The 20114-nt window shown below is 40.0% G+C and overlaps 1 protein-coding gene across 1 annotated transcript in view; it reads left to right on the top strand.

The window, feature by feature from the left end:
* The first annotated feature begins 552 nt into the window (after positions 1–552).
* LRRC8C (leucine rich repeat containing 8 VRAC subunit C) overlaps positions 553–20114 on the top strand; it is a 92966-nt gene continuing 73404 nt past the window's right edge. Inside the window, exon 1 of the mRNA XM_032610514.1 lies at positions 553–842. The gene's annotated coding sequence lies outside the window, so the exon portion shown is untranslated. The remainder of the gene's footprint in view (positions 843–20114) is intronic.

Raw genomic sequence — 20114 nt, forward strand, 5'->3', positions numbered from 1 at the left:
CATGGGCTTTATGGTCCAGAAAAACTGGTTTTTGCCTTTGTCCTCTGTCTCCTTCGGTGCGTCCCACCACCCCTTCCCACCGTTCTGTTCTTCTGTGCGGGGAGGATGATAATGAAGAGGGATTATCTCTATCCTGACCCAAGTCCTTCCGAGGAGCTCCCAGAAGGGCTATTTTTAGGGGTAGCTGCTCCCCTCTAACTTACCCAGGGGAGGAGCTGCGGTTGTGGAGCGAGCGCCGAGCGCAGGGAAGCCTCGGGTTTTCCGCGGATTGTTAGGGATGGCGGAAGGTATTAGCCCCAGCCGATTCCCCCGGCACTGGCCGCCAGGTGGGCGTCATAGAGACCGCAGTGGCCCCGCCGGGAAGCGGCGGGAGATTTTCTTCCGTGTTCTGAAGGAAGTCCCCTTGGCGGCCGGCCCGGGCTTGGGGTGGTCTCCGCGGGGGAGGAAGTTCCCGGGCGCGGTGGCCTGCGTCACAGGAGGCTGGGACGGCGGAGCCGACCGGTGGGCGGCGCGGCGACCCGGGGCCGGGCGCTGGGGGGCGCTGGCTGCCGCTGGCCCGGCTGCTTGCAGGGCGGCGCTGGAGGCGGCTCCATCCGCGGCCGGGGAGGCGGAGGGGCGGAGGGCTGCGAGGCTGTGGCGTTAGCTGCGTCCCGGCTCGGAGCCCGCGAAGAGGACTAGGAGGAAGGCGCCTCAGTGGCCGCAGCCGCAGTGCTCTGAGCGCGACGAGCCATGAGCAGCGGCCCCGCGAGCGACCCCGCTGTCGCTGGCCGCCGCTGAGCCCGGCCGGGGGACGGCTCGCCGCTCCCCAGCACCCTTTGCAGACGGCACCCTCTCGCCTAGAGGTAAGGGCGGGGACCGCCGAGGGATGGGATGGAGAGGGACGGCCCGCCGAGGACCGGCGGCTCAGTCCGCTAGGTGCGCTGGGGCCACGACTCGCCCCGCCTCGCTCGCGTCCCTGCCTTTCCCCGGCTCTCGGGAGGGCAGACTGTAGTCTCCTGCCCAGCGTGTGGTCCCTGGAGCCATACGCTGCTGGGGCTCGTGGACCCGCCAACCCCTTCCCCACCCTTCCCCACGCCAGCCCCAGCGTCGGGCGAGAGACCCCATCCTGGCGCCAAGCGCAGCGCGGCAGGTTCTGCGGACCTGGGGGGATGGGGCCGGGGGACCAGGAGAAAACGGGGCCACGCTGGGAGCGATCGTCGTTCTACCTTAAAAACTCCTGAGACCCCAGGGCCTGCCCCTTCTGGTCTGCTCTTCCCTTGCCGCCCCCGAACCCTGAAGTTAGCACTTTCGGAGAGAGAGAGGAATTAGAAGGTCTCCGAAGGGAACGAGAGCGTGATGTCTGCTCCCCAGCAGGACCCTAGGGGAGAGAGGGTTTCGCCGGATCGCGCGGGCCCCAGAAGCCAGGTGTCTAGGCCGGCGGTCGAGGCCAGGACCGCTGCCTTCGACCCAAACCCAGGCTCGCCGGTCTTGCCCTTTCCAGCTGGTTCTCAACGACGAGATGGTGAGGGATGGAGTTAGCAACTCAGCAACCTTAGGATGTGCTCTGTAGACCGTAATTCCTTCTCTCCCTCCGCCAGTTCTTCCCTCCCCCACCCACGCCTGCCGGGGTACATCAGATTCCAGTCCCTTCAAAACCTCGCTCTGTACCTAGCTTTGAATGCCACGGACACCTAGCCCACATCGCAGGACGGATATTTCAGAGGGTTAGGGCCAAACTTCACTTTCGAATTCTTTTTAAGCATTTTAAACTCCCAGCAAACCAGTTAGGAAACACTTTCAAGTCCCCATCCACCTTAAAGTAAAAAGTAAGACCCGATCAACCTGTGTGGGAGTGCCGGTGTTGGGCAGAGGGAGACTTGAATGACTATTTCATGCAGCCTTATGGGGGAGGAATAGGTAAAGGAAATGGCAGCCCTATTTTAGTCACACGCTTCTTACAAGCCATCGATAGTGTAAGAAATGGAGCCTTAACCAACGGTCACATTTCCGGACAGGTATGTAGTGGTTTCCTAAGGCATACCTGAGGTTTCTTCATGGACAAGTCATTAAAATGCCATCCAGATGAGAGATGAGGACAAGTGGTCTTAACTCTCTCGGCACAATACTGCAGAATCGTCAGAGCCAATCAGCTTTATGTGTTTTTCTCTCTATTTTTTAATGATTTATGTAAGCCCCAAAGGTAAGCCGAACTTCCCAAAATTTGCTCAGATTCATAAACCATGTGTTGGGTGTGTGGACATAGATAACAGATTAGATGTATACAACTCTTATCTGTGATATTTGCATTTCTTGTGACTTGCTTAAATAGGGAAGACCCTGGATGTGACCCTGATTTGCTTTACTTTCGAGTGATTATACACTCTTTAGGTCAGTGTGTTTGTTTGCTTTTGAGGTAGAGGTGGGAAGCAGCTTTGCAAGGATGGATGTTTTTCATGGTTCACATAATAGACTGACCACAGATAAGGCCCACTAACCCAACAACCATATCAGAGGTAGCAACCATGTTTAACAACTTCCTTATTAATAAAATTATCAAAGCCTTTGTTAATGGTACTAATCTCTTATTTCTCAGATTGATTAGGCACTTACCTAATGAAGTGTGTGTTTAGAAGGGAATGCTTTTAGTAAAAGTAAAAAGTATGAGGAACTGTAAGAGAAAAGAATGAATAGTTTTCCACTTATAGGAAGTTTATCTTTTAAAAAACTACAAAGTTAGCAATATTTTTAACTTCTAAGGTATCTAATTTTTACCAAATTTTTAATGATTCTTAAAAGTCTGTAGTATTTTTAAGTTGTAGTCACCAATGACTTTATAATAAAGCCCAAGTTTAAAAAGAAATAGAGTGGAAACACACACTTATTTTGCCAAGTGTTGTGTTAATAATTTAATATGGAGCACCACTATAATACGGTCTAGTTGCTGTAGGTGTCTGACACGTTATCTCAGAATCTGACAACAAACCCTTAAGGTAGATGGCCATTCACATTTCACAGAAGAAAAAGGCTCAGAGTTTGTGACTTACCCAAGACTCTACAGCTAAGTTAATGCTTGAACGAAGCCAAGCCTCTAGTATATTTTTTAAAAGTTTTATTGGGGTATAATTGATTTACAATGTTGTGTTAGTTTCAGGTGTACAGCAAAGTAAATCTGTTATACGAATACGTATATCCAAAGCCTCTAGTCTTAATGATTTACTTTTTTATCCAAAGCTGCCTCTTTTTCTTTTTCCTACATAAATTTTTGTTAACTTACCGTAATGACTGTATGAGGAAATGGAGATCAAGGAAGTTTAAGTCACCTGTCCAGGGTTTTCCATGTAACTTGTATACAGCAGAATTCGAATTTGGAATCAGGGCCATCTGTTTCCCAAATCCCTGTTCTTGCCACTGATTTCTATTAAATGACTGATGTAGAGCTTAACCTAATGAACATTTCACTCCTGCTCATCAGCTCTTCTCATCCACATGATAATGATGGCCTCGTGGGCTGCAACACACTCCCAAAGACTTTATACTCAGTCCCTGGAGTGCTGGCTATATCTCTAGCCCCAGAACACTCATGAAAGCATATTGCAACCAATATGTGAGGTGACATCACTATGCACCTCGAATTCACTTAATTTCTCTTAAAATGTAAATCGTTCTAGACTGGCATAGGGTAAAGGGCATGGCCTCAAGATAAGAAAAGCTGATACAAATTCTGGCGCTATTGCCCAATACAAGCGCCAACGAACTCACATTATTGAGCTTCTCTGAGCCCCAGATTCTTTGTGTGTGATGGGGTTATTAATAAAGCCTACCTAGCTGGGTCACTGTGTAGATTAAATGTAACAATGCATGTGAAGGACAGCTCCTGTCCACCAAGTAGATGCTTAATAAATAGTAGGGGTTACTGTATTCTAGCACGGATCGAAATTTCTGCTTTATTTTACATTTGTGTATTTTACGTGCCTATAGCGATTAGTCCATGTTGTCAGTGATTCACTCTTTGGTATAAAGACCTTATCTGGTTTTTAGCATCTTTAACTTTTGTATCATATCCTTTTTTTATAATCTTGACTTATAAACATTTACTCACCTTATGTAGTTTTTCCTTTGCTCACTCTGCACATTTTTTAGAACATTACTAGCCATATTTCAATGGGATGGAATTTGTATTTTTTGGCAAATGCACTATCCTGTTTTCTGCCTCTCCTGTGTGGCCTTGAACATCTAGAACATTAATATACTCCCATTTGCTCCCAGCGCTGGCACAGAAGGGCAAGAGGGTAATCTCAGAGCTTTTCTTAAAGTAGATAGTTTGGCAGGTATATTGAAAATTTCCCAAACATATTAAAAGATAGAGAATAACTGAACTCATTTCCAATATCAGGCATGAAACAAAAAATAACTTGGGCTCTTTACTTAGAACTGTAACACACTGTCACAAGTTCTGGGAGTGAATTTAGGATCCCTTTCTAGTGTTGGATGGGTGTCCTTTTAAAATATTCTATAGTCTGTGAGTGGCAGTTGGTAGAGACATGGTAATATTTAGAAAATGAACAGAGTTAAGAAAAGAAAAGAGGAAATCGGCGAAATTCAAAAAACAATTTTAAGAAAAATGCTGTAAAGCTTAGAGAAACAACTGAAAGTGTTCCAGATGACTGAAGTATTTGGGGTCAAAGGCATCCAGGAGAACTATATGTTCTTTAAAGAACCCTTCTAAGAACTCAGAAGAACCCAAGCTCTGCCCATACTGGAGAGGGGTTGGTTGGAAGAGCAAGGACGAAAATTAGTTTGGCTAAACCCAAACACTGCCCGAGAGCTGGAAGCACAAGAGCGAATAAGGAAGCTCTTAGGGAAGCATTTCTCAATCTTTAGTTCATTACTACCCTCCCTCCAGAGTTCTTTTTTAGATACATTGTAATGCCACAGATACACTGGTATACCCATTTATGTACTGGGGCCTGTTGGCAGGCTACAAACCTGAAGATTCGTTTACCCTGCCCCACAGACCCAATTTTTGACAGGGACAGGATTGCCCCCCTGTTGAGAACACATGGTAGAGCATGATTGTAGATTATGTTTGAAAACCATAAAAGAGCCATATGGAACTAAAAGACATGAAGAACAGTATATACATATACATTTTTTTCCTTTAAAAAGAAGTATACTTTATTGGCTCTCAAGCTGAAATATGTTTGTAAAAATATGTCTTCCAATTGTCCCAGTTTCATCTTGGCAAAATTATTAAATTCATTAAGTTATCTTCCAAAGCCACCTTTACCTGTGTTGTTTTGTTTCTGGGTGGGAAGCCCTCCCCAAACTTTAAATACTCAGCATCTTTTATTTACTTACTTCTATTATGCCGGGAAGGCTCTGATACTAAACATTCATTCTTGTGACTGGTCAATTACACATGAGTATAAATTAGTTTGTATTTATTAGAGCATTTGCATTTTACAGTAGTTATTTATTATTATGAAATACTATGTTCTCTATCTAAGAGATTTTAACTCATAACAAGTAGATATTTGGGGGTAGGGGTGGGGCTTCTGAAGTCACTCAGCTTTTTCATGTTCGGTTCCTTGCTTTGGTTCCCTGGGGAGCATGAGCTTGGGCTTTTGATGTGGAACCTCAGAACTGTTAGGGTTAGAGGAGCTTGGCTTCTTTCAACATTTGGAGGCTCTCAGCCTTTGCATGCGCCTTCCCCGACAACAGCTCATCCTCTTCTTCAGCTTTTATTTTAACCATATTGTTCTTTTCCCTCTCCTTTCCCCTCAAACCTCCAGAAACATCCTTGTTTTTCAACATCTTTTCTCTGTTTGATTTTTGGAGCTGCACTGAAAGTCCCACGGGGGCAGAGGCCATATAGGCCATTTCTGTCTCGCTCACTTCTGTATCCACAGCACCTGTACAGTGCCTGGGACAGAGCTGCTCAAGAAACAGTTGTGGAATAAATGTTTAACGGTACATTTTACAGTAAAGTTTCTAACATCTTAGAGTGTATCCATTTCCCTTTCTATTATTTTAAATTCTAGAAATGAAATTTGAGAGTGTAATTAGAAGTTATTCTTCTCAATAGGGTCATGAAATATGTATACAGAAATATTTCTATATGTAATTGGAAATTTGGAGTACTATATAAAATATGAAGTCAGAACATCAAAACCAATCCTAGATAAAAGTCACTAAATAAGCTAAATAGACGAAAGCTTTTGGGTCCTGTGTTCTCCCTGTATGTATGAAGAACTTGTCAAATCAATAAAAATTACTAACTATTCTTCCTCAAATACCTTAGAGATTTATGAAAATTAGAAACAGGTTCAAATATCTTTTTTTTTTAATGGGAAAGATATAACCTATAAATCCAACTCCTGGAAAAATACAATAGGGGATTTTTTAGCTAATAACACCTTGATTTTTAAAAATAACTATGAGGATAGCTTCGCTAGGAAAAACCAGCAAGCTAATTTGTATTATTGCCCTTGAAATTAGCAAGGTCCAGGATAATGTTCTTAAAGTCAGCAAAGTTAGGAAATACTGTACAGAAATTAGCAAGATCCAGGATAATGTTCTTAAAGTCAGCAAAGTTAGGAAATACTGTACAGCATACAAAAAACCTTTCTAGTTAATGCACAGCTATGTGGATCCCTGTAACCAGAAAATGGTTAAAGTTGAGGAGGTAGCAGCTGGAGGTGTGTCTAGGGTTTGGATGTGTGTTGAGTGTTTAAGCATTTTATCTAAGGATCTGGATAACATAACGTGTTATATTTCTGTGAGTGGCTCCACAGTGGTCAGAGAAGTACAGTGTTGAAGGAAAGACTGGAAATGAGCTTGGCAAAATGAAATAAAAATGAAAGGAAACAGTCAAAACTGAGCAGTGAAATTCATTTAAGGAAAGTATAGAATTGTAACTTGAAGAAAACGAAATAAACCAACCATACAAATATACTAGATTTTTGTTTGTTTTGTTATGTTCATTTTTGTATCACCAGTCTTTAGAACAGTGTATGTTAGCAAAGGACCAGTAAATATTTGTTGAATGACTACATGAATGAAATGCAAGATGGAGAAAGACCAGCTACATGCCATTAGGGCAAAAGTAAAATTAATCCTAAAGAGATGGTGATAGATAACTGTACGACTGAATAGACTGTTAGAAAACACTTTTTGGACAAATCATTTATGAGTATGTGTTAAAGTTTTACTTTAGTCTTACATATAAGAGAAAAGATTTCTGGTAGGTCAGTTTTAAAATTCATCCTGACTAGGGACATTTTATAAGCATATGGCTGGTTAGGTATCATTGTTAGGTTAGATTAAAAAAATGTGGGTTCAAGGTCATTAGACTCTTGCCTAACAGTTGACAGTTAACTGATTACCTCTTTAGCTGGTTTCCAAGGACAAGTCTTATCCCCATTCAAGAACATGCAGGAGGCTAGCCGGTGCAATAAGGATGAAAAAAACTAAAGACATAAAGAGTGGAAAGGAAGAAGTAAAAGTATCTCTCCTTACAGACTTTGTGTTTGAAATCAGGATTCCACATCCCAAGGAATCTACAAAGCAACAAATATAGATAGATGCCACACTAATCTCTAACTGACATGTGGGTATTTAAAATTTACAAACAAAATCTTTGAAGTAAATCTGTTGACGGTGACTGTTTCAGTCAGCCCTTGTACCTGAAACTGAAGATGATTTTACTTATCCTGAAAGGGTATCTGATAACATAATCACATCACTAACATTTTATCTAACTTTTTTTTACTTGACAGCTTTCCCCTAATGTACTTCAATAAGCAGAACAGCCTACTGTTGACTAATTAAGGAATTTAAGGAGCAAATCAATTACAACAAATTATTTCCAGCATCTTTTTTACTTATGAGTGCCACATCCTGGATTATAGGAGAGGGAGCACACCTTTGGTGCTCCCTAGAGGCTGTCTAGTGTGTCTCAAACATGTTTTGAATATTAAAAAACTGCTCCTTTTTCTATTGCTCCAAATTTGAAACAATCTCAAAGCAACATTTTAAAATGTTGCCAGATAAGAATGTAGATGCCCAATGATAAAAGAAGGCCATTATTGATGGCTGGCTTATTAACTACAACTAAGAAAGTGTTTAAGAAATCTCAGAATTTTAATTTCTCTAGAGGCCAGGAATCTCTTCATTATTCTGCTTGTTTGTTTTCAGTTATTTATAATTTTGAATTATCAAAAATCAGCACAAAAGCAGGAAAGCTAATTGCCCCTTCTGAAAGAACACATTTGGTTTGGGTGAGTGAAAAAATATCTTTTAGCAACTAGGTAGACTATGTGGTAAGTAAATAATTTTACAGCTTCATATTGAGAAAATTTTTTTTCCTCAGTTACCAGTTACCTATTCTATTAAGCTAATTAAAAATAATTTTACCTCAATATGTGTTATTTATCATATAAATCACATAAACTAAAAACATGGTGGATGACAGTATTTAATGTGTTATGCTTTGGTTTTTAAGATAAAATTAATTTTATAAAGCATGTTATATAAGACAATTATTATCGTATTATTATTTAAATGTTATGAAGAACAAATTATATTTATGTATAGATATGATACATAGGTTAAAACCATCATATGATAGTATTTGCCAAAGGTTATTCATTATCTAATTATAATATTAGTCCCAGGTCTTAATATTAATTATGTTTAATTACAATTTACATTGCCACTTAAAAATGATATAATCACAGTTCATATTAAAAACGTATCAGGGAAATATGACATTCCATGGTTTCATATTACTGCAGGAGTACAACAAACATTAAATAAATTGGCACTAGTTATAATTCAGTGTTGTTGAACATATCTACAAAGACCTAAATCTTTAGTGTAAATAATGATCTAGGGAGCAGTCTCTTAGAACTATCTGAGATGCTGTGTCCTCAGTTTTATCTGCCAAATAAAACATAATTCAACGACAACAACAACAAAATGATCTGACCTATGAGACAAATATCAAGAAGTTAGTAACTTCCAATTAAATAGGCATCCTATCAGAGGACAGATCAGTCATGCATGAACTAAAATACATTTTAACAGCTTTACTGAGGTATAACCTACCTTCTATAAAATTTATTTGTTTAAAGTGTACAATTCAGTGGTTTTTAGAATAATTACAGAATTGTACAACCATTACCGTAATCTATCTTAGAACATTCTCATGACCCCCCAAAAAAGCCTGTACGCATTAGCTCTTACTCCCCACCATACCCCCACTTCTTCTCCCAAGCTCTAGGCAGCCCCTAATCTATCCTCTGTCTCTGTGGATTTACCTATTCTGGACATTTCATGTAGATGGTATCACATAATATGTAGTCTTTTGTGACTGGCTTCTTTTACTTAGCATATATTTAAGATTCATCCTCATGTAGATGGTATCACATAATATGTAGTCTTTTGTGACTGGCTTCTTTTACTTAGCATATATTTAAGATTCATCCGAGTTGTAGCATGTATCATTACACCATTACTTTGAGTTGCCAAATAATATTCCATTATATGGGTATACCGTATTTTCTTTTTCCATTCATCAATTGATAGACATTCAGGTTGTTTCTACTTTGGAGTTATGAGGAGTAACGCTCCTGTGAACATTCATATACAAGGTTTTGTGTGGACATTTGTTTTCATTTCTCTTGGACAGATATGTGCAGAAGTGGAATTGCTGGGTCATATGGTGTCTGTGTGTTTATTAGCATTTTGATATAAATGAAGTATAATTTTTTCATCATCTCCCAAACTAGAATAAAATCAGGACTAAGACATTTAACTGTCTTTTTAATGAAATTTAACAAAATAGTTTAACTTGTCCAAGTACTCATTATCAGGAATATCAGTTGAACTTTGAATTTTATATAATTCAGTCATAGTTTGCGAAGTACTGTTAAAGTACTACTGAATCTCTTTGAATTAAAAGTTCTGATTGAGAAATATAGAAAGAGCTACTGAAGGCCGACCAGAAAACTATTTGCATATATTTTTAGTTCCTTATCATTAGTGACCTGGATACCACCACTACCTCCAAACTTCCCTTTTGTGCATTTTTCTTCTTTTTCTTGTGGGACAGTGGTGAATATTTTTCATATTCTCTTATTCTAGATATACATGTTTATTATCTCCTGCTTGGAATATGTGAATTCATTCCTTTGAGTCTTTACAGTCTTGTTAATTTCCCTCTGGAAAGAGGTAAAGGCACTTTTAAAAGTAAAACACCTTTCACTGGCTAACATTCTTTCAGGCACTACTCTTTTGCCCAGGATGGTGATAGAGGGACTATCTTTTTAAACTGTAGATTCTATCAGTTTTGGTCTACTAGAACTACTCTTTTAATTCACTATCAGACCTAGGAGAAATTTCCCTTAACTCTTTCCTACACACTCTTATGAAATCACCCAGGCAGATTTCCCCTTCTCCCTTCATTTCAAAGTGAATCTATTTTTTAAGGAGGTGTTTTCCTATCACACACAGGACAAACTTCTGTGACCACTTAACTTTCATTCTTAGAGGTATTCGAAGGAAGGGAGAAGCTATACGTCTAGTAGGTGCCCGAAGAAATCACTGACCACAAAAAAACAGAGCACTATAAATAACCACTTACAGAAACAGGCAAATATACAGAAAACCTCTGAACCAATTCCTACGTACATTATTAAGTTAGACAAATGCAAATACAAGTGCAAGTATATACACAAACCTACTATAAGCAAAACACAATAGGACTTCTGTGAATGTTGTCAAGGGATAATTTTCGAAAAGTTAAACATGACTCAAATGAATATAGAACGAACATGTCAAAGATTTATTCAACTCCTTAATGAAGGAGCTGGCAAGATGGCAAAGCGTTTGGTTTAAAGAGCATTCCAGGAACTATTTTAAAAAGGAATGTTAGAATAACATTGCTAGGTTAGACACAAAACTAGGTAACATCCTTCAGGGCAATAAAAAACATATGTTTTGGGTTTTCTTTTCTACCGAACAAAAATCTGCAAGTCTGGAATGTAATGAGTAGTAATTAGCAAGTCAAAAAAAAAAAAAAAAAGAGTATTTCCCTAAATTATCCTTGCGTAAGCCAGTTAAACAGTTCTTCAAGATAATAATAAAAGGATATTCTGCCCTCCCTTTGCCTCACTTCCAAGTTTTAGATACCTTTTTCCCTAAAAATGCATAGTTGCTCATCCTAAACTTACTTTATAAGGGCTTTGGTTTTCTTAGTATAATAACAGACATTTGGCCATTGAATGAGTCAAATTCAAAACACTGGCCATGGAAGTTCTCAAATTTAAAATATGGGTTGGAAACTTTGGGGTCTACACTTGACTTCCCTTCTTGGGAGTTCTTTATTTCATTCAGATATCAAAATACCTCTCTGATCTCATCCTGGGGAGGAGTTCTGCTTTAACTCCAACCCCAAGTTTAACCAATTCTTAAGGCCCAGCCTACTCTCCAAGCTCTCAACTTAGATAGTAAATCACCATAAGCCCAGTAGAACAGGAGTGCTTTCAGATAGGCACTAGACTTTGACATTCAAGGGCTCAAATTGCCGTAGATCAGCAAAACATCCCAGGCTCAGGAAGAGAAGCAAGGGATCTCAATAGTGTACATGCCATGAAGTTCCTTGATCCAGAGGCTGCTCTTTTGAGATGAGCAAATCTCCATGGGACCTCCAAGAACCATTACAACAGAAATTGGCAAACTGTGGCCTGCATAGTTTGGGTCTGCAACCTGTTTTTGTATGGCCCACTTGCTGAGATTGGTTTTTACATTTTTGAAGGGTTGTTTAAAAAATTTAAAGAATATGCAACATAGACCAGATGTGACCTATAAGGCCTAAATATTTACTGTCTCTCCTTCTATAGAATAAGTTTATTGATCCCTGCATTTGAAAAGCAAAAAACAAAAAACTTTGTACTTAGCATGTATCAAAGAGTTACAATAGATTTCCTGTTTAAAAAAAAAAAAAGCTCTCTAGTAGGCTAATTCAAAGATTTGCACTTGGTAGGGACATTTTATAGGAAAAGAAAATGGTTAGAAAAGTGTTAGATTCAACATCAAAATAAAATAATATTTGGATAAAGACTACTAAACTCTTGGTTGACAGTTTATTAACTGCTTGGGTGGTAACTAATTTCCCAGAATTTCTTAATGTCATTAAAGTTCATGAGAATCAATTAATTAAGCATTGTATCAGGAACATTAATTTCTGGGAGGAGGTTGCAAGTTATATTACACAAACAGATTTGGAAATTTGTTTTTTATAAGGCAACATATTAGTACATATTAAAAGCATACAGTACGTTATAATAAAAGAAAAGTAGATTTGGGTTCTTTTGATGTCACACTATTACACTTTAATTTAGGACTACACAAATAAATAGGAAGATGAAAAACTTGGAAAAGAGTCAAAACACCATGACAAAGAGGGTTACAGCATTGAAAAACTGAATCTATGTGGAGTAAATGAAAGGAACTGGGATATTTCAGCTAAGACAAGGAAGACAAGCAAAAATTTAATTACTTCCAGTGATGTGAAGGGATCTCCAATGGAATCTAAAGAATGATTGTATATATCTTCTGAAAGGAGAAAGAAGTTTAACTTACAGCATATGAATTTTTTTTTTTTTAGATTCTATATATATGTATTAGCATATGGTATTTGTTTTCCTCTTTCTGACTTACATCACTCTGTATGACAGACTCTAGGTCCATCCACCTCACTACAAATAACTCAATTTCATTTCTTTTTATGGCTGAGTAATATTCCATTGTATATATGTGCCACATCTTCATTATCCATTCATCTGTCAATGGACACTTAAGTTGCTTCCATATCCTGGCTATTGTAAATAGAGCTGCAATGAACATTTTGGTACATGACTCTTTTGGAATTATGGTTTTCTCAGGGTATATGCCCAGTAGTGGGATTGCTGGGTCATATGGTAGTTCTATTTTTAATTTTTTAAGGAGCCTCCATACTGTTCTCCATAGTGGCTGTATCAATGTACATTCCCACCAACAGTGCAAGAGGGTTCCCTTTTCTCCACACCCTCTCCAGCATTTATTGTTTGTAGATTTTTTGATGATGTCAATTCTGACTGGTGTTAGGTGATACCTCGTAGTTTTGATTTGCGTTTCTCTAATGATTAGTGATGTTGAGCATCCTTTCATGTGTTTCTTGGCAATCTGTATACCTTTGGAGAAATGTCTATTAAGGTCTTCTGCCCATTTTTGGATTGGGTTGTTTGTTTTTTTGATATTGAGTAACATGAGCTGCTTGTAAATTTTGGAGGTTAATCCGTTGTCAGTTGCTTCATTTGCAAATATTTTCTCCCATTCTGAGGGTTGTCTTTTCATCTTGGTTATGGTTTCCTTTGCTCTGCAAACTTTTAAGTTTCATTAGGTCCCATTTTTTATTTTTGTTTTTATTTCCATTTCTCTAAGAGGGGGGTCAAAAAGGATCTTGCTGTGATTTATGTCATAGGGTGTTCTGACTATGTTTTCCTCCAAGAGTTTGATAGTGTCTGGCCTTACATTTAGGTCTTTAATCCATTATGAATTTATTTTTGTGTATGGTGTTAGGGAGTGTTCTAATTTCATTCTTTTACATGTGGCTGTCCAGTTTTCCAAGCACCACTTATTGAAGAGGCTGTCTTTTCTCCATTGTATATTGTCTCCTTTATCAAAAATAAGGTGACCATATATGCGTGGGTTAATCTCTGGGCTTTCTATCCTGTTCCATTGATCTACATTTCTGTTTTTGTGCCAGTACCATACTGTCTTGATTACTGTAGTTTTGTAGTATAGTCTGAAGTCCAGGAGCCTGATTCCTCCAGCTCCGTTTTTCTTTCTCAAGATTGCTTTGGCTATTCGGGGTCTTCTGTGTTTCCATACAAATTTTGAAATTTTTTGTTCTAGTTCTGTGAAAAATGCCATTGGTAGTTTGATAGGGATTGCATGGAATCTGTAGATTGTTTTGCGTAGTATAGTCATTTTCACAATGTTGATTCTTCCAATCCAAGAACGTGATATATCTCTCCATCTGTTTGTGTCATCTTTAATTTCTTTCATCAGGGTCTTATAGTTTTCTGTATACAGGTAGTTTGTCTCCTTAGGTAGGTTTATTCCTAGGTATTTTATTCTTTTTGTTGCAGTGGTAAATGGGAGTGTTTCCTTAATTTCTCTTTCAGATTCTTCATCATTAATGTATAGGAATGCAAGAGATTTCTGTGCATTAATTTTGTATCCTGCTACTTTACCAAATTCGTTGATTAGCTCTAGTAGTTTTCTGGTAGCATCTTTAGGATTCTCTATGTATAGTATCATGTCATCTGCAAACAGTGACAGCTTTACTTCTTCTTTTCCGATTTGGATTCCTTTTATTTCCTTTTCTTCTCTGGTTGGTGTGGCTAAAACTTCCAAAACCATGTTGAATAATAGGGGTGAGAGTGGACAACCTTGTCTTATTCCTGATCTTAGAGGAAATGGTTTCAGTTTTTCACCATTGAGGACGATGTTGCCTGTGGGTTTGTCATATATGGCCTTTATTATGTTGAGGTAAGTTCCCTCTATGCCTACTGTCTGGAGGGTTTTTATCATAAATGTGTGTTGAACTTTGTCAAAAGCTTTTTCTGCATCTATTGAGGTAACCATATGGTTCTTCTCCTTCAATTTGTTAATATGTTGTATCACATTGATTGATTTGTGTATATTGAAGAATCCTTGCATCCCTGGGAAAAACCCCACTTGATCATGGTATATGATCCTTTTAATGTGCTGTTGGTTTCTGTTTGCTAGTAATTTGTTGGGGATTTTTACATCTATGTTCATCAGTGATATTGGCTTGTAGTTTTCTTTCTTTGTGACATCTTTTTCTGGTTTTGATATCAGGGTGATCGTGGCCTTGTAGAATGAGTTTGGGAATGTTCCTCCCTCTGCTATATTTTGGAAGAGTTTGAGAAGGATAGGTGTTAGCTCTTCTCTAAATGTTTGATAGAATTTGCCTGTGAAGCCATCTGGTCCTGGGCTTTTGTTTGTTGGAAGATTTTTAATCACAGTTTCAATTTCAGTGCTTGTGATTGGTCTGTTTATATTTTCTATTTCTTCCTGGTTCAGTCTCACAAGGATGTGCTTTCCTAAGAATTTGTGATTTTCTGCCAGATTGTCCATTTTATTGGCGTATAGTTGCTTGTAGTAATATCTCATGATCCTTTGTATTTCTGCAGTGTCAGTTTTTACTTCTCCTTTTTCATTTCTACTTCAATTGATTTGAGTCTTCTCCCTTTTTTTCTTGATGAGTCTGCCTAATGGTTTATCAATTTTGTTTATCTTCACAAAAAAACAGATTTTAGTTTTATTGATCTTTGCTATTGTGTCCTTTATTTCTTTTTCATTTATTGCTGATCTCATTTGATGATTTCTTTCCTTCTGCTAACTTTGGGTTTCATTTATTTATTTATTTATTTATTGCGTTATGCAGGCCTCTCACTGTTGTGGCCTCTCCTGTTGCGGAACACAGGCTCTGGACGCACAGGCTCAGCGGCCATGGCTCACGGGCCCAGCTGCTCCGCGGCATGTGGGATCTTCCCAGACCGGGGCACGAACCCATGTCCCCTGCATCAGCAGGCAGACTCTCAACCACTGCGCCACCAGGGAAGCCCAACTTTGGGGGGTTTTTTGTTCTTCTTTCTCTAATTGCTTTCGGTGTAAGGTTAGGTTGTTTATTTGAATTGTTTCTTGTTTCTTGAGGTCGGAGTGTATTCCTATAAACTTCCCTCTTAGAACTGCTTTTGCTGCAACCCATAGGTTTCGGGTCATCATGTTTTCATTGTCATTTGTTTCTTGATATTTTTTGATTTCCTGTTTAATTTCTTCAGTGATCCCTTGGTTATTTAGTAGTGTACTGATTAGCCTCCACGTGCTTGTATTTTTTACAGATTTTTTCCTGTAATTGATATCTACTCTCACAGCATTGTGGTCAGAAAAGATACTTGATACAATTTCAATTTTCTTAAATTTAACAAGGCTTGATTTGTGACTCAGGATATGATCTGTCCTGGAGAATGTTCCATGAGCACTTGAGAAGAAAGTGTATTCTGTTGTTTTTGGATGGAATGTCCTATAAATATCAATTAAGTCCATCTTGTTTAATGTATCATTTAAAGCTTGTGTTTCCTTATTTATTTTCATTTTGTATGATCTGTCCATTGGTGAAAGTGGGGTGTTAAAGTCCCCACTATGATTGTTTTACTGTCGATTTCCCCTTTTATGTCTTTTAGCATTTGCCTTATGTGTTGAGGTGCTCCTATGTTGGTTGCATAAATATTTACAATTGTTATATCTATTTCTTGGATTGATCCCTTAATCATTACGTAGTGTCCTTCTTTGTCTCTTGTAATAGTCTTTATTTTAAAGTCTATTTTGTCTGATGTGAGAATTGCTACTCCAGCTTTCTTCTGATTTCCATTTGCATGGAATATCTTTTTCCGTCCCATCACTTTCAGTCTGTATGTGTCCCTAGGTCTGAAGTGGGTCTCTTGTAGACAGAATATATATGGGTCCTGTTTTTGTATCCATTCAGCCAGTCTGTGTCTTTTGGTGGGAGCATTTAATCCATTTACATTTAAGGTAATTATCGATATGTATGTTCCGATTTTCATTTTCCTAATTGTTTTGGGTTTGTTATTGTAGGTCTTTTCCTTCTCTTGTGTTTCCTGCCTAGAGAAGTTCCTTTAGCATTTGTTGTAAAGCTGGTTTGGTGGTGCTGAATTCTCTTAGCTTTTGCTTGGCTGTAAAGGTTTTAGTTTCTCTGTCACATCTGAATGAGATCCTTGCTGGGTAATCTTGGTTGTAGGTTTTTCCCCTTCATCATTTTAAGTATGTCCTGCCACTCCCTTCTGGCTTGCAGAGTTTCTGCTGAAATATCAGCTGTTAACCTTATGGCGATTCCCTTGTATGTTATTTGTTGTTTTTCCCTTGCTGCTTTTAATATTTTTTCTTTGTATTTAATTTTTGATAGTTTTATTAATATGTGTCTTGGCATGTTTCTCATTGGATTTATCCTGTATGGGACTCTCTGCGCTTCCTGGATTTGACTGACTATTTCCTTTCCCATATTAGGGAAGTTTTCAACTATAATCTCTTCAAATATTTTCTCAGTCCCTTTCTTTTTCCCTTCTTCTTTTGGGACCCCTATAATTTGAAGGTTGATGCGTTTAATGTTGTTCCAGAGGTCTCTAAGACTGTCCTGAATTCTTTTCATTCTTTTTTCTTTATTCTGCTCTGGAGTAGTTATTTCCACTATTTTATCTTCCAGGTCAGTTATGCGGTCTTCTGCCTCAGTTATTCTGCTATTGATTCCTTCTAGAGAACTTTTAATTTCATTTATTGTGCTGTTCATGATTGTTTGTTTGCTCTTTAGTTCTTCTGGGTCCTTGTTAAACGTTTCTTGTATTTTCTCCATTCTACTTGCAAGGTTTAGGAACATCTTTACTATCATTACTCTGAATGCTTTTTCAGGTAGACTGCCTATTTCCTCTTCATTTGTTTGGCCTCGTGGGTTTTTAACTTGCTTCTTCATCTGCTGTGTGTTTCTCTGTCTTCTCATTTTGCTTAACTTACTGTGTTTGGAGTCTCCTTTTTGCAGGCTGCAGGTTCGTAGTTCCCGTTGTTTTTGGTATCTACCCCTGGTGGTTAAGGTTGGTTTAGTGGGTTGTGTAGGCTTTCTGGTGGAGGGGACTAGTGCCTGTGGTCTAGTGGATGAGGCTGGATCTTGTCTTTCTTGTGGGTAGGACCGCCTCCAGTGGTGTGTTTTGGGGTGTCTGTGACCTTATTATAATTTTAGGCAGCCTCTCTGCTAATGGGTGGGGTAGTGTTCCTGTCTTGCTAGTTGTTTGGCATAGGATGTCCAATACTGTAGCTTACTGGTTGTTGAGTGGAGCTGTGTCTTAGCGTTGAGATGGAGATCTCTGGGAGAGCTTTCGCTGTTTGATATTACATGCAGCCGTGAGGTCTCCCGTGGACCAGTGTGCTGAACTCAGCTTTCCCACCTCAGCGGCACAGGCCTGACACCCGGCCAGAGCACCAAGACCCTGTCAGCCACATGGCTCAGAAGAAAAGGGAGAGAAAAAGAAAGAAAGAAAAAAATAAAATAGTTATTAAAAAATAATTATTAAAAATAAAAATATTAAAAAGTAATTTAAAAAGAAAGAAAGAAGACAGTAACCACACCAAAAAACAAATCCACCAATGTTAACAAGCGCTAAAAACTATAGTAAAAAGAACGGACAGACAGAACCCTAGGACAAATGGTAAAAGGAGAGGTCTACAGACAAAATCATAGAAAGAAGCATACACATATACACTCATAAAAAGAGAAAAAGGAAAAAAATATATATATATGTATAAAAAAAAAGGAGGATGAGAACAACCAAATCAATGAACAAATCTACCAATGATAATAAACTCTAAATACTAAACTAAGATAAACATAAAGCCAGGAACAACTTAGATGCAGCAAGCAAACCCCAAGTCTACAGTTGCTCCCAAAGTTCACCGCCTCAATTTTGGGATGATTGGTTGTCTATTCATGTATTCCACAGATGCAGGGTACATGAAGTTGATTGTGGAGATTTAATCCGCTGCTCCTGAGGCTGCTGGGAGAGATTTCCCTTTCTCTTCTTTGTTCTCACAGCTCCCAGGGTTCAGCTTTGGATTTGGCCCCGCCCCTGTGTGTAGGTCACCTGAGGGCATCTGTTCTTTGCTCAGACAGGACGGGGTTAAAGGAGCCGCTGATTCGGGGGCTCTGGCTCACTCAGGCCGGGGGGAGGGAGGGGCACGGAGTGCGGGATGGGCCTGCGGCGGTAGAGGCCCACGTGACGTTGCACCAGCCTGAGGCGCGCCGTGCGTTCTCCCGGGGAAGTTTTCCCTGGATCACAGGACTCTGGCAGTGGCGGGCTGCACAGGATCCCGGCAGGGGAGGTGTGGAGAGTGACCTGTGCTTGCACACAGTCTTCTTGGTGGCGGCAGCAGCAGCCTTAATGTCCCACGCCCGTCTCTGGGGTCTGCGCTGATAGCCGTGGCTCGCTCCCGTCTCTGGAGCTTGTTTAAGTGGTGCTCTGAATCCCCTCTCCTCGCGCACCCCAAAGCTGTGGTCTCTTGCCTCTTCGGCAGCTCCAGAGTTTTTCCCGGACTCCCTCCCAGCTAGCCGTGGTGCACTAGCTTCCTTCAGGCTGTGTTCACACTGCCAACCCCAGTCCAATCCCTGCAATCCAACCGAAGCCTGAGCCTCAGCTCCCAGCCCCCGCCTGCCCCGGCGGGAAAGCAGACAAGCCTCTCGGGCTGGTGAGTGCCGGTCGGCACCGATCCTCTGTGCGGGAATCTCTCCGCTTTGCCCTCTGCCCCGCTATTGCTGCACTCTCTTCCGTGGCTCCGAAGCGTTCCCCCTCCGCCATCCCCTATCTCCGCCCGCGAAGGGGCTTCTTAGTGTGTGGAAACCTTTCCTTCTTCTCGGCTCCCTCCCACTGGTGCAGGTCCCATCCCTATTCTTTTGTCTCTGATTTTTCTTTTTTCTTTTGCCCCACCCAGGTACGTGGGGAGTTTCTTGCCTTTTGGGAAGTCTGAGGTCTTTTGCCAGTGTTCAGCAGGTGTTCTGTAGGAGTTGTTACACGTGTAGATGTATTTCTGATGTATTTGTGGGGAGGAAGGTGATCTCCACATCTAACTCCTCTGCCGTCTTGAAGGTCTCTCCTGCAGTATATGAATTTAAAAAGAATTTTCTGACACCAAGTCATCAGGCTTTCCACAAATTCATAGAGACTGGGTCTTTGTTTTCAGAATTTGAATAGAGTTGGGGCTCTCTGCCCTGCGTTGAGTATATTCTTTCCTGAAGGTTTAGCCGGATAATCCCTTGAGTTCAGCCATGTGTTTTCAGTTCAGGACCATAACTAGGTGCAAACCACCACCAGATCTGCTCTCCTTTGAGGAGATTAAAAACCAGCCACTGTCCTCGGGACATACTCTGTGACAGGTGGGGTAGGGTAAACAAATATATGTGTGGCAAAGATAAGAGGTAGCACTACCATAAAAGAATAGGG

This window comes from Phocoena sinus, chromosome 1 (assembly GCF_008692025.1).
Source record: "Phocoena sinus isolate mPhoSin1 chromosome 1, mPhoSin1.pri, whole genome shotgun sequence".
Lineage (NCBI taxonomy): Eukaryota > Metazoa > Chordata > Mammalia > Artiodactyla > Phocoenidae > Phocoena > Phocoena sinus.